Consider the following 14,344-nt stretch of genomic DNA (forward strand, 5'->3'; position numbering starts at 1 on the left):
GGTTTGTGGTGGCGTTCCCGAAAAGATCGACAGAATTGCGTGTAGTAAACACCTCACTTGCAATGCAATTGTTAGCAAAAAGCAGCACGTCGTAGTTTCGGTAGAGCCGCATACCGCAGCCCAAAGCGCAGATTTTCTTTATGTACCCTTTAGCGCAAACCCCTCACATGGGTGTAGACCGAAAAGACGGGAAACGGCGCTTGCCCGTCCTTACTGTCTATGTCTCTGTGTGCTTTGAGCTCAAGTGTACATGATACCATGCCAACTAGCCCAACAGCCCCGGTCCTTTCAACTGCTGTTTTGGCGTTTCGATTTCTTGGCTACATATATATATATATATATATATATATATATATATATATATATATATATATATATATATATTTATATAAATTTTTGTGTTAGTACTTCGTTAGCCTTTGACGGTCCGAGGTTTACATTTAGCTGTTGGGGGCATATAACGCTAGAAAAGTGTTCGTCTTTTATTTCGTACATGTCCGTCTTATTCGAAAACGAAGTACTAACACAATGAATGTAAGAGCACTAAATCATATATATATATATATATATATATATATATATATATATATATATATATATATATATATATATATATATATATATATATATATATATATATATATATCCGTCAAGGGCGATTTGTCATTGCACTAATAACATTGCACTAAAACAGAAGGCTCGAAGAGTCTGTTTATAAAAACCAACAATGTATACCTTTTCAGATTTTAAGGTGAAAGTTTTAAGTGGCTCATACCCCCCGATGAGCCTGAAAAAAGAAAAACGCATCGTCCGCTCCAATGGTACAAGAACTATCGTCATCAGCAATGACTCATACCCTCCTAAGTACGCAAAGATTGCAATGGCTCATCCCTATCGTAATGCAGAGGCTACAAGCCCACAGCAAAGTGAAGCGCGCAGTGCATACATTCATTGGAATTACGCTTACAACACACAGAAACGTGGCGTTAGTCGAATGGTGCCAAAAAAAAAAACTCGTGCCCATGTCAAGGGCTCATACCCCAGTAAGCAAGAAAAAAAATTACAATGGCTCACACCCCCGTAAAGCTGAGGCTACAAGCGCTCAGCAAAGTGATGCGAACAGTGTTTATATTTTTTTGAAATCTTCCATACGACACACAGAACAGCACACGTTTCAATCCCTTGCATAGAGTGCGCAACGTAAACTCAAAGAGAAACGTCGTAGGCACGAGTCTGCACCGCTACACGGACGCGCAAAGCCGCAGCTAAGCTTCGAAAACGAGCCCAAGATGCCGGACTGAGAAAGCAGCAACGCGACTATGCGAGAAGGCGCACCGCCAAGTGTGCAGCAGGCTTTCACGTTCACGTGTTACCGGAGTGTAACATGCTGCCGAACTTTTCTTTATCAATACTTTCTACTAGTTATATTCGCACATAAATTAGATACTAAGCCCGGTAGTAATAGCACAGGTTCGTTGACGGCCGGTCGCATAAGCACGGGCCACCATTTGTTTTTTAGTAATATTGCATTGTATTTATCTAGAACCATAACAGTATCGCAAACCAGTTTCTTGTAAATTACACTGGCGATAACGAACCTCTCTGCCGAACTTCTTCCAATGCCTGGCGCAGTGGTTCGACGTTTGACTTGACTTTCATGTGCGTTGGAGTGTTCTGTGCACCTTAAAACGGAACAATTATTAGTTTCTCATCAAGTAAACTACGTTCACTGAGCACGCACAGAACATACTCAAATGCGGACGCTTGTCGTGGAGCTTCGCCGCCTATTCGACCAGTTGAATTGAACATTTCAGCTTAGCTCATCTACAGCTCGCCTAATCTTTCATCGAGAAAGACATCTTGTAAACGTCCCGGCCATTTCCCTCTTTCCCCTTTTCTCTCTTTAGGCGTGTCAGTATATCTTTGGCATAACTGAAGCGGAGATATTCTGCCTTCCTTTAAAAAATATCTGCACGCTCTAGTAGGAGTGACCGAAGAGAGGCGTATATAGTTAAGAAAACGTCAATGCCATAGCAACTGCTAGTAAACCGGAAGGCCTATACCGTGCGAGAAATATTCAGCTGCGCACTTGTATTAGATAGGCCTAAAAGTATGATTGTCTCTTTCTTCTTATCTATTTATTTTTCTTATAACCTGGTTTTCGCTGCCGAGCAAAGAAAAAGAAAATCGAACGGATGCAGCAGCCCCTTGTTCCGCGCACAATCACGAACGGCGTATGGTTCGGACTGCATTGAGAAATTTACGTAGAATGAGAAGCTTTCTCGAATAATCAAGGTATAGTTTTTGCCCTCTTGTTGCTTTGTCATCTGCGGATAGGTGCGGTCTGCTGTACGTCATTTTCTTATTTTTTTCTACTCTCTCTGTCGCTAGTGCCTTTACAGCGGCCGGTTATTTTCTTTATTTTTTTATGCTGAGCTAAGTTAAAAGCGGTTCCTCTTTTATGTGAGAGAACACTCGAATGGTACAGTACGTGCGAAAACATACAAGTTGTAATTTGGCCTTAGGTTGCGCGCTACAGGCAGAAACAAAATCTGCCACAATAGGTCTATGCCAAAAGCGCACCACTCTATTGTTTGCCTTTAAGAGTCCCTAAAGTCTTCACTACCGTTCTTTTGATTTCCCATTCGGGCTAACTGCTACCATGTACAAGGTTTAGTATGAAAGCTATGTAAATAAACGTAACAATAGTATTTATTCTTCGAAGCCTTTTCAACAATTGAGCGTCACTTTTAGGGGCTTATCTAAAACAAAGCTTCACTTCATATTTCCGAAAAAGAAAAGCGATGACATCCGCTTGATTTCGTTCCAAATTCTAAGCAATATCGCATTCTTCTGCTTAAACAGGCCTCTGCAGTGGCTTGAATTTGCATCAGACAGACTAAAAGGTGCTATAATAAATGTTTATAAGCATTTTCGTAGCTTTAATTGCTAGTACTTATATTACGTATTGCTATGTTTTGCAACATGAGAGAGCAGCCTTGTAGCAAAATTCTCAGACTACACGCACCAAACTTGAAGCTAAGCGTTCATTCATGCGCAAGTGACGGAGAGTATATATGACGGAGAGTATAATGAACAAATTAAAATCATAGAGGAACCAATGCGTGTAACTGTAAAAAGAATTCGTTCAAAATAAGCAATAATTAGGAACTTGACGCTTTCGAGTCAGGATGATAATGAGAAATAAGGTGCTTGTAGGTATCTTTTTCCATGGTCTAGCGTCTCTGAATATGCATATTGTAACAGTTGATTCGTTTGTTAAACAAAAAGAATGCCTCCACGCCAGCATTGTTGGTCACGAAAACTAGCGGCCGCTGCTACAGAAGAAGAAGAAAAGCTTCTTCCGTTAGCGCTGATTTCAATCTTTGAAATCGGCCAGAAAGCAAGCAAAATAAGAATGAGGGGGTACGCAGTGCACAGCTGAGGCTAATATTGAGCCCTGAGCAACCCTTTTCCTGTACTACGTTTTTGCAGGACAGTTGCGATGCCGCAATTTTGTTTTCGTATTTCGTGCAACGTGTCAAGTTTATAATAATAATAATAATAATAATAATAATAATAATAATAATAATAATAATAATAATAATAATAATAATAATAATAATAATAATAATAATAATAATAATAATAATAATCGCCTTTCTATCTTAACTGCGGCTGAACAGTTTTATTTGGAATGATTTTGAAAAATCTTAACACCAATGTCCAGCCTTTTACAGAAAGGCATGCAGCAGTAAGGTGGAGTGCAGATCTGTTAGTTAGTTAGTTAGTTTGGGTTTAGTGGGACAAAGGCAACTGAGGCCATGCTGCGCCAGTCACACGACAAAATAAAAAGGACCGTTAGGGCAGGTAAACCTGCATTACATTATAGCTGGTGTAAATAGCCAGTTTTTTCTAAAAAGTCGAAGAGGTTAGGAAATGGCACTAGGGGGTCATCTGCTAGTAATAGGGTAGGGTGTAATGGGATGTGCAATTTATACAGGCTGTGTAAAAACCTCCGTCTCAGTGTATCGATGTGTGGACATGTTATTAAGATGTGCATGACTGTAAGAGCTTCATTACATTTTTCGCAAGTTGGCGGGTTTTCTTTTCGGAGAAGGAAATTGTGCGTCAGATGTGTGTGTCCAATTCGAAGTCGACACAAGATCACCTCGTAGAATCGTTGCTGGTGACTGCATGATTTCCACTCTCCAATGACAGGTTTAATTAGATGAAGCTTGTTGCTTAAACAAGTGTCCCAATCGCGTTGCCATTTTGACGTCAAGGCCTTCCGAATCGCATTGACACTGTCTTTATATGGAAGTGCTGTATTTTGAATGTTCTTGTACGCTGCCATTGATGCGCATCTATCCGCCGCTTCGTTACCCAATATACCAACATGGCTTGGTACCCAGCATAACTTAATTGATCTGCCATATTTGTTTGACGTTAATGCATTCAAAATATCGCCTAACAAGGGTTCACTTTGGGATTTCATGTGTAGAGCCTTCAGTACGCTTAATGAATCTGTGTATATGACAGTGTTTTGAAGTTTGTCAGCAGTGATCTTTTGAACTGCCGTCCATATCGCGTACACTTTGGCTGTGTAGACAGAGGCATGCTGAGGTAATCGAATACATGTTTCCCAATTTTCTGTTACAGCCCCTACACCCACGTGTTTTTCCGTTTTGGAGCCATCAGTATAAAATTCTATGTAGTTTATGTACTTGTCTTGAAGAGATCGGAATTCTTGTATAATGTGTTGATGTGGTGTGTCTCTTTTCTTTAGATGTGTTAGTGTCCAATCACATAACGCTGTGAAATCACACCACGGGGGTAAACGTTCTGGCTTTCTGGCAACCTGGAGGACTTCCCGAGGGATGTCATAATCCCGACAGTATTCCTCGTATCGCAAGATAAGCGGCCTAATCATGTTTGGTTTATTTGCGTAATGTAAGCGTGAGCTGCACTTTGTGGCGATGTTATAGTATATGTGTTGTGGTGAGGATCGGATTCTGAGTATGTAGGAAAAAGTTAGTAGCGCTCTGCGATGCTGTAAAGGAGGTTCATTACATTCAACATGTAAGCTCTGTATAGGTGATGTTCTGTAAGCACCACATGCTAGTCGTAGTCCTAAGTTGTGGACTGGATCAAGTCGTCGGACGTAAGATAGTCTGGCTGAACCATATGTAATGCTACCATAGTCTAATATGCTACGCACCAAAGTGCGGTAGATGTGTAGCAGGCATTTACGGTCAGAGCCCCACCGTTTCCGGGAGAGGATTTTTAGAATGTTAAGTGCATTGTTCGCTTTGATTTTAATACTATTGATGTGTGCGAGAAAGTTAAACTTTTTATCAAACAGAACACCCAGAAACTTGTGTTCTTGTTTCACGGGTAGTGTGGCATCCTGTAGCTTAAGGATGGGATCTGGTTGTAGGCCTCTTTTTTGTGTAAAGACAACACTAATCGTTTTTTCACTTGAGAAGCGAAAGCCGTTTTCAGATGCCCACTGCGCTAGTTTGTTTAGTGTAATTTGAATTTGTCATTCGCAGCTTGCCATGTTCGATGCACGACATGCAATTTGAAGGTCATCCACATATAGTGAATGCATTATAGAAGATGGAATTACATTATTGAGCGAGTTCATTTTCACCACAAACAATGTTGTGCTCAATACGCATCCCTGAGGTACACCGTTTTCCTGAATAAATACGCTGGACAGCACCGTTCCTAAACGCACTTGGAATGTTCGATCGGACATGAAATCAGCGAGACATTTAAGCATTCTCCCGCGGATCCCTAAGTCCGCTAGATCCCTTAAAATACCGAACCTCCATGTTGTGTCGTACGCCTTTTCGAGATCAAAGAAAACTGTGAGGCAATATTGCTTTTGTAGAAAGGCCGCACGTATCTCGTGTTCTAACCGAACTAGATGATCTGTTGTGGAGCAGCCTTTCTTGTACCCACACTGATGATTATCGAGCAGGTTCTCATTTTCGAGGAGGTATGTCAATCTGATGTTTATAATAGATTCATAGGACTTGGCGAGACAGCTTGCTAGTGCTATAGGTCGGTAGCTTGTAGCTGTTGTAGGATGCTTTCCAGCTTTCAAGAAAGGGATTATAATGGCTTTTTTCCACGCATTCGGCATTTTTCCTGTTTCCCAGATTATGTTAAAAAAGCGGAGCAATGTCTTAACTGCTTTTGAAGATAAGTGTGCGAGCATTGTGTAATGTATTCTGTCCGGACCTGGCGCTGTTTTTTTGCCGGTAGTGAGTACTCTGTTAACTTCGGAAAGTGTTAAGGTTGCATTATATGGTTTCTCGGAACTTCCTGCTGTCGGAAGTTTTTGTTTTTCTGCTGATTGTTTATACTTTTGAAATTCAGTGGAGTAGTTTAGTGAGCTTGATATGTTATGGAAATGCTGCCCTAATATACCTGCTTGTTCTCTTAAATTCGTTTGTGTACCTGGAGGTGACAGTATAGGGATCTTATAAGGAGCGTACTCGCTTCTAAACTTTCGAAGCTGATCCCACATTCTTTTGGATGTTATTGAGCTATTGATGGAGGATACATAGGTTTTCCAGGACTGTCTTTCGGCTTGCCTACGCGTGTACCTGGCTTTCGCCTTTGCTTTTTTGAAATTCAGGAGGTTATCATATGTTGGATATCGCCGAAAGATACCCCATGCTTTGTTTTGTGCTTTTTTAGTTTGAGTGCATTCATTCGTCCACCAGGGTTTTAGTTTTTTCCTTAAGAAGCCGGAGGACTGCGGGATCGTCTGTTCTGCTGCAGTAAGTATGGAGGCAATAATATTTTCATTCATTTCGTCTATTGTTTGTTGATCTGATATGTGGTCAAGACTGGCCTTCTCGCTGAAGAGAGGCCAGTCTGCTAGATGGAGTTTCCAACGGGGTGGTCTTAGTGGGACTGTAGGGAAAGGAGATGTGTTTTTAATAATGCCGGGCATATGATCACTACCATAAGGATTGTTAATAACACTCCATTTAAAATCGATCAAGAGAGATGGAGTGCACAGCGCCAGATCAAGACAGCTCATAGCTCCTGTGCTTGGGGAGCAGTAGGTTGGCGCATCAGTGTTTAAAAGGCATATTTCGTTACTCAGGATAAAATCTTCAAGTGTTTGTCCCCTGGTGTCAGTTGTTTTGCTACCCCATAAGATGTTATGAGCGTTAAAATCACCTGTAATTAAAAAAGGTTTGGGTAGCTGGTTTAAGACTAACTCCATATCTCCTACAGTAAAATGGGAATGTGGTGGAATGTACATTGAACAAATGGTAATGGTTTTATGTTCTAAAACCGTGACAGCAATGGCTTCCAAGTGAGTATTAATGGTAACTTCTCTAGCTGCAATGCCGTTCTGTAGAACTATAGCTACGCCACCCGAAAGCCGGTTCGCCTGAGTACGATCGCGCCGTACAACGGTGAATCCTTTTAAAATGTTTTTATGCTTTTCCCCTAAGTTTGTTTCTTGTAAGCACAAGGCCACAGGAGAGAAGTTACTTAACAAGTCTTTGATGTCACCTAAGTTATGTAAAAAGCCTCTACAGTTCCAATGAATAATAAAAGCCATCTTGGAATTGAAGGGTAAGAAATGGCACTACGAAAAACTAAGAGGTGGGATTATAGGTGACATGGATAAAAAGGCTAATAGAAATGAGCGATAACCTTTAGGTTATCGCTTTCTTAATTTGAGTGGTTACTGGGATTTTGTCCCTCTTACCGCGCTCTAGAGAGCGCTTGTCCTTCGGTGTCGATGACACCGGGGTTTTTGTGTCGACCTCCATCGCTCTCTCTGAGGCGCTGGAGGACCGAGAGTTAGGCGCCGAGACACGCGCCTCGGGCCTTGGAGTTCGTTTGATTTTAGGGCCCTGTGGGACTGGTGTCTGCAGGGCCGCCGAAGAGGGTGGAGCAGTACTGACTGCTTCCACCACGGGGGCGGGAGGAGGCACTTCGGCACCAGTGCGCGTGGGCTCGGAGGACTCCGGAGGTCTCTGTGGCGCTGCCCCCGCCTGCGCCACATCGGCATAACTTCTTCGCGGAAGATATGATAGCCGCTTTCGGGCTTCAAAGAACGAAATTTTTTCTTTTACAGTTAGGGCAATGACTTCTTTTTCTTTTTTCCAGCAAGGGCAGGACCGCGAATAAGCTGGGTGATCTCCCTTGCAGTTAACACAATGTGGCGAAGAGGTGCAATTCTCTGATTGGTGGTCGTTAGAGCTGCATTTAGCACAAGTTGTTTGCCCTCGGCATGCATGTGAAGCATGTCCAAATCTTTGGCACTTAAAACATCGTCTGGGATTTGGAATATATGGTCTCACATTGACTTTGACATAACCTGCATCGAGTGAAGTAGGCATTACGCTTGTTCCGAAGGTGAGTATGACGTGTTTGGTGGGGATTTCTTGGTCGTTTCTGCGGATTACTATTCTTTGTACTTTGGTGACATTTTGTTCCTGGAAACCTTCCAGCAGTTCCTCGTCGCTTAAACCAATAAAGTCTTCTTCAGATATTACTCCCCTGCTTGTATTGAGTGTTCTGTCGCCTCGCCAATACTGGTAAGTTCAGACAGCTTATCTGCTTGATCTTTACTATTCAATTCTAGGAGGAGGTCCCCGCTAGACATTTTGGAGGCTTTGTATGTCTGTCCGATTTTATCTTTCAGGCATTTGGCGACCAGGAATGGAGAAAGCTTTCTAATAGGCGTGTTAGTTTCACTGTGGACTACATAGTATTTGGGGAAGGATGGAGCGTTGCTTCGAAAGGAGAATTGAAACGGTACTTCGGTGCGGCATCTTTTGAGACGCCGATCATGGACAACAGAGATTTGAGCTGCCATAGGAAAGTGTGTGTGTTCGGCAACAGCGCCGACCGCCCACCACGGAGCCCAACGAGGGGACGCGGCAGGGCTTGTGTCCAAGCCTGCACGACGCCAGCCGTACGCCGTCACTATAACCAAATATGGTGTACCCAAGGTAGGATATCCACACAAGGTTAACCCTTGCCGCCGTGGAGAAAGGAAGTAAATGGAAGAGAGAAGAAGACAGGAAAGGTAAAAAAGTGAGAGATAAAGACGAAGGTTTGAGGAGAGAGAGATAGGAAGAGGCGACTACCGATTTCCCCCGGGTGGGTCAGTCCGGGCGTGCCGTCTACGTGAAGCAGAGGCCAAAGAGGTGTGTTGCCTCCGCCGGGGGGCCTTAAAGGTCCGATCACCCAGCATCGGCTCAACCTCCAGGATCCCCCTTTCCCCGGACACGGCTAAGCCGCGCACGACTACACGCGGGAGGGTCCAACCCTCGTGTGCTCGGGTCCATGGTGTCGCAACACACCAAACGCCTGCTGACGCAGACGCCCCTGCGGGGGGAATGCAGATCTCTATTGTTGCAAAAGTGCACCTGGTAGTGCCGGCAATATCAAGGGAAACGGCGCCAATGTGCTTACAGTGGCCGATGCTGAGGGAAATCAATGAGTCGAGCTCGCCCCAAATAGCGGTGAATCGCGCAAAACTCGCAAACTGTACTGCGAAGCATCGGAGAAAGCGCGAACAACGTTCACGCTGATGTTTGATACGGAGCGAACATCAGCACTGCGATGGCATCGACGCCTGGCGTGTCCAGCCGCCATGGTAGTCGATGGGGCCACTTCGGCACGCGCTAGCAAGGGTCCTTTTGTTTTGCTCGTGAGTGTATACATAGGAAGGTAACCTTGCCTGACTTTTTTTTCCCCCTCTGCCCAAGTAGTCTCTGTCTGGCTGTGGCGCCCATCCGCAACTCGGCCGCCCGCTACGACTTCGAAAACCTTTGTCGGATACGCTCTGGTAATTTCGCAACAGATATGCACGCACGCGTATCCACGTGTGTATGCGGGTGCATGTATTATTATGACGCTATAGTACCGAGCGCAATGCAAATGTGACTCCATTTTCCCCTTCTTCGGGGACGTGGTGTCACACTAGGCTTCGTGCCATCAGAAGTATAACCACGTGGCGCATATGGCGCCAATATTTATGAACTACCACGGATGGCCTAAAAGTATGGAAGATTTCTATGGAAGGCTTCGCTCATATACTCTGTTCGCTCATATAGCTTCGCTCATATAGCCTGCTGGTAAATGGAGAATGAGCGAGGGGGAGAGGAGGGAGAGATGTGATGGTGGCGACAGTCTGTACACTGATGAGATGCCCATATTAAACAACCCTGCAACTTAGTTGAGTCCATCTGCGGAGAATCAACCGACATGATGTACTACGCTGAGCCATAACACATGAAACTGAATAACTTATGGCGAACGCTGTCTACAAATAAAAGAAGACGAGTGAGTACATCACGGTTACCGAAGGACAACGAGGCTCTACGTGGCAGCAGCACGGCATGACATTCTCGGCATCGCAAATAGCATGTCTGCTGTCGCACCGAAGCATAGCCGACATTACAAAGCAAAAAAAAAACCATGTTGCTATTTTCCATACTAGAAAAAGAGACAATTACATGAACACAACACGACATGCAGTGCATTCACCACATAATGTGCCTTCCGGTTTCTGCGTCGGAAAATAACATTACAGCAGACCAACTAGACCAAGAGCGCGTTCTTGCAAATGCCGTGAACCACACGCTGACAAAACTAATCTATAAACTGACAAGCATTGTAGGCGCAGAGCACCGTTAGCGGAAAGCATTACACGAAAAAATCGAGACGATCACGAGGCGTAATTACAACGCAAACCACTCGCAGCGGTTTTGACTATGAAATAAGCAGCAGCAGAAAGCGCCTTGGGACACCACCACTACTCACCAATTCTTTTGTTCGTGATTTCAAGCTCTGCAATACTGCGCGCGGGCACATTGATGCGATGCCGTGCAGTCGGGTGGCTCTTGTACCACACCTCTCGCAGTGCGTTCCTCCGCGCCAGTCCGGGGCCGCCAAGAGCACAGCGTCCAGGAATTAAAGCCGCAGGGCTCGCCAAGACACCAACTACAAATTATTTTAGCTGCGCCAAAGCAGACAGCACGCAGAAAGAAAAAAAAAACCTACACACACACACAAGCACCACAGTACCGACTGTTTAGTTTCAAAAAATCGTCGAAGACTAAATATTTTTCGCACATGCGCAAAAGATGAACGAGACATCGTTACATCTTAGTGTTTCTTTTGGACCGGTCGCGGTAGGCCAGCGGCTATGGCATTGCTTTGCTGAAATCGGGGGTGCGCGTGCTATCACGGCCTCATTTTGATGGGGGCGATATGCAATAAACGCTCATGTACATAAATTTATCTGCACCTCATTTAACTCCACGTGGCCAAAATTAAGCGCGAGTGCCCAGCTATTCGGCGTGCATTGAAATTAGATCCTTTTTCTGGAACGTAAAACACTTGAGTTTTTTTTTTGGTTTCTTATTCTTTCTCCCTCCATTTGCGCCAGGCGCACGTGTAAAAGAAGCCCATCTCAGCAGAATGCAAAGATACTGACGTGGCTAACAATCTGCAGTGACGCTTCCCAGTGTTGTGTTTTTCTCTGTAGACGATGTCTATTTTTTGCGCCGGTAAAGCATGTGTGTTAAACCGCAGAGGGAGCTCTGGCAATAGTGTCTACGGCAGCTGTAATGGGAGCGGTTGAGCCAGATGGTAATTATGGTAAGCACATCGATTTGCTTAAACTTTGTCCTTCTGGCTTCAAATGGCCTGGTCACTTTGTAAACTATTCATTTTCAACAATGTATTGCGTAATAAATAACCAAATAAACAATATTAATATTGTGCGACGGCAGGATTCGTAAATAGGACCTCTAGCACAGAAGGCCGACATGGACAAGCGATATGAAACGCCCTTATGAATCTATCGCGGGCAAGCCAGTGCTTTGAGGCGCTAAGCGCGTTGAGATTTGGCCACCTCGACAAGGTCAATCGTTGCAATTAGTAGCGATTATGCGTGTCCGCAGCGTCTTCTTCACTTCGAACATTGCAGATTGCTCTGAAATTTGCGACAATGAAGGTGTACAAAGCGCTATAAACAAAGCTACAAGAACGTTTGAATCCACAAGCAAGAAGATCAGACAAATCCATGTGCTTCCCATCATTCCCAGGGTGACTCAGCAGTTGGAGTGCCAGAGCTCCCTCAAGTATATTCTAGGGAGCTCTACGCTTTTGATGGCACCTACGATGAATTGGGCTAGCGCTCTCAATTCGAGAGTTTAAATTACGTCGTGCCCTCGGGGCACTGAGAATCCCGCCAGGCATGCGCAGACCACTGACTCTCGGTTTCTGCCGTATACGCGCTTTCATTCCAAGCGCGCCGATGTCTTTGTGGACGCGCTGCATAAGAACATGCGCAATGGCGACTGGCAAGTCAAATAAGCCTAACGCTTTCGCATCGGGTAAAGATTTGCTTTCAGTCGCAATAAATTTCATGCCTCTAATCGCTGTGCGTCAACTGGTGATTCGGAACACGTCTCCTGGAGCTTCATAAAGCAGTAGTCGCTTATATAGGAGAAAACCGGAGCATACTTCCTACGCCTCTGAAAGGACTCGGAATAACCAGGCGGAACATCAGGTCGAATGGCTACCGGAGAAAGACGAGGCTACACGCGTGTTATGCATGTTGAAAAAGAATAAACAACAACACACAAAACAGTATCAGCAATGTCGAGGTGGAAACCAAGAAATTCGCTGTATAGTCGTGCAGGCGTACCGAAATTCAAAGTTAGCGCTGAGCATGCCATTTCCGGTAGGCAATAGGATGCAGCCTGGAAGGTCTGCGCTTGCGGAGCTATGCGCAACCTCAAATTCAAAGACCATAAAAACCATAGTGAGATGAACAAATTTATATGGAGTAACGAAAGAGCGCAGAAAAGCACAGGCAATGTCTCATGTCAGCGCAACAGCGTCTGGAGTTTATGCGCGCCATTTTGCTATCCACAATGAAACAAACGCATAAAATGCTGAGACGGGGTACCGATGCAGGGCACTGTGGTATCAAACTACATCAAATTCGATGCCGACGTATATGCAGCCACTGCGCCGCTACGCATTGCTTAATTGGAGAGCGATCCTCAGACTCGATTTCAAGGGGCACATAGTGCAGTAAGCTGCCGCGCAGCTTGCGGAATAGTGAGAGCGGCAACATAAATTATGTAAGCCTTCCTCATTTAGAGAAAAAAGGTAATACACGTCCATATGATTGACTAAAAAAATTTCCCAGTTAGTTTTTCCTTTCCTGTATTAATGGGTAATTCCTTGCCTGCTCCTGGTCGTTAACTCTTCCTAATGATTTGCTCAAAGTTGCCAATCAGGAGCGAAAACTCTAGCGTCAATTTAACCGCGCTGAAGTTTTAGGATAACCAAGCTTAGACGAGGATTTGACAAAAAAAAATAAAGCGAGAGAAGCAGGGATAGTAATTACCGATCAGGTGCGCACATTTCAGTCGCTCCCTCAGAAAAGGGAAAAAATAAATAAATAAAGGAGCCGTAAGCGGAGAACACAATAGCGCAATACAAAGCTTCCTTCTTTCGATCTCCATTATCTCGGCTAACGGCGCTTCCATTAATTGCGGATGGACCGAAACTTCCGAGAGCGCACCTTAGGCTCTGCTGCCTTAATAGGGGCTCCTGACACCCACCACCTCCCTCGGCTTCTGCTCGGAAACGCGCTCAACATCCTCTTACTGGCAACGTAAGGAATTCCAAATACGTGCGAGCGGCGGAAAAAGCCAATTTCATTTCGATGGCGTAGAGGCCACTGGCCTCCAGTCATAGTGCAAATGGCCTCATAGAAGTAAAGAAAGAAAGAGAGGGAGGTGAGGCTTATAATTAAATCGAAAATGCCTCAATCACACTCTCCGTGGTCGATGTAAATTGGTCTCGTTTCTGCAAATGTATCACAACGCTACTCCCGGATATACGCCGACACCTTTACGCCAATACTCGCGGATGGGCTTCACTGGTCAGCAGCCTTACGATAAAATCGCCAGTGATGATTAAACCCTGTCTTGTCCTGCTCATTTATATTTATGCGTGTGTTATTTATTTATTTTAATATTTACTGTTTTTTCTGTGAAACAGGCATGCTTCATTGCGCACCCATATATATATATATATATATATATATATATATATATATATATATATATATATATATATATATATATATATATATATATCCCTTTTTTGTAGCGAACCGCATTTCTACAATTATAAAAATATAAATCACGGTAACGCTATGTTTACCATTCGTTTGTACAGATTGGCAGACTCCAGATATGCAGCAATTTCCGCAATTACGTGCTTAGTTAGCGACGGTAATTAACTTTCTAATTATCCACAA

The 14,344-nt window shown here is 44.1% G+C and overlaps 1 protein-coding gene across 1 annotated transcript in view; it reads right to left on the reverse strand.

The window, feature by feature from the left end:
- LOC135900604 (uncharacterized) overlaps positions 1-11,003 on the reverse strand; it is a 505,099-nt gene extending 494,096 nt beyond the window's left edge. The window contains exon 1 of the mRNA XM_070535625.1: positions 10,819-11,003. The gene's annotated coding sequence lies outside the window, so the exon portion shown is untranslated. The remainder of the gene's footprint in view (positions 1-10,818) is intronic.
- Positions 11,004-14,344: the final 3,341 nt, after the last annotated feature.

The sequence above is a fragment of the Dermacentor albipictus genome, chromosome 3 (assembly GCF_038994185.2).
Source record: "Dermacentor albipictus isolate Rhodes 1998 colony chromosome 3, USDA_Dalb.pri_finalv2, whole genome shotgun sequence".
Taxonomy (NCBI): domain Eukaryota; kingdom Metazoa; phylum Arthropoda; class Arachnida; order Ixodida; family Ixodidae; genus Dermacentor; species Dermacentor albipictus.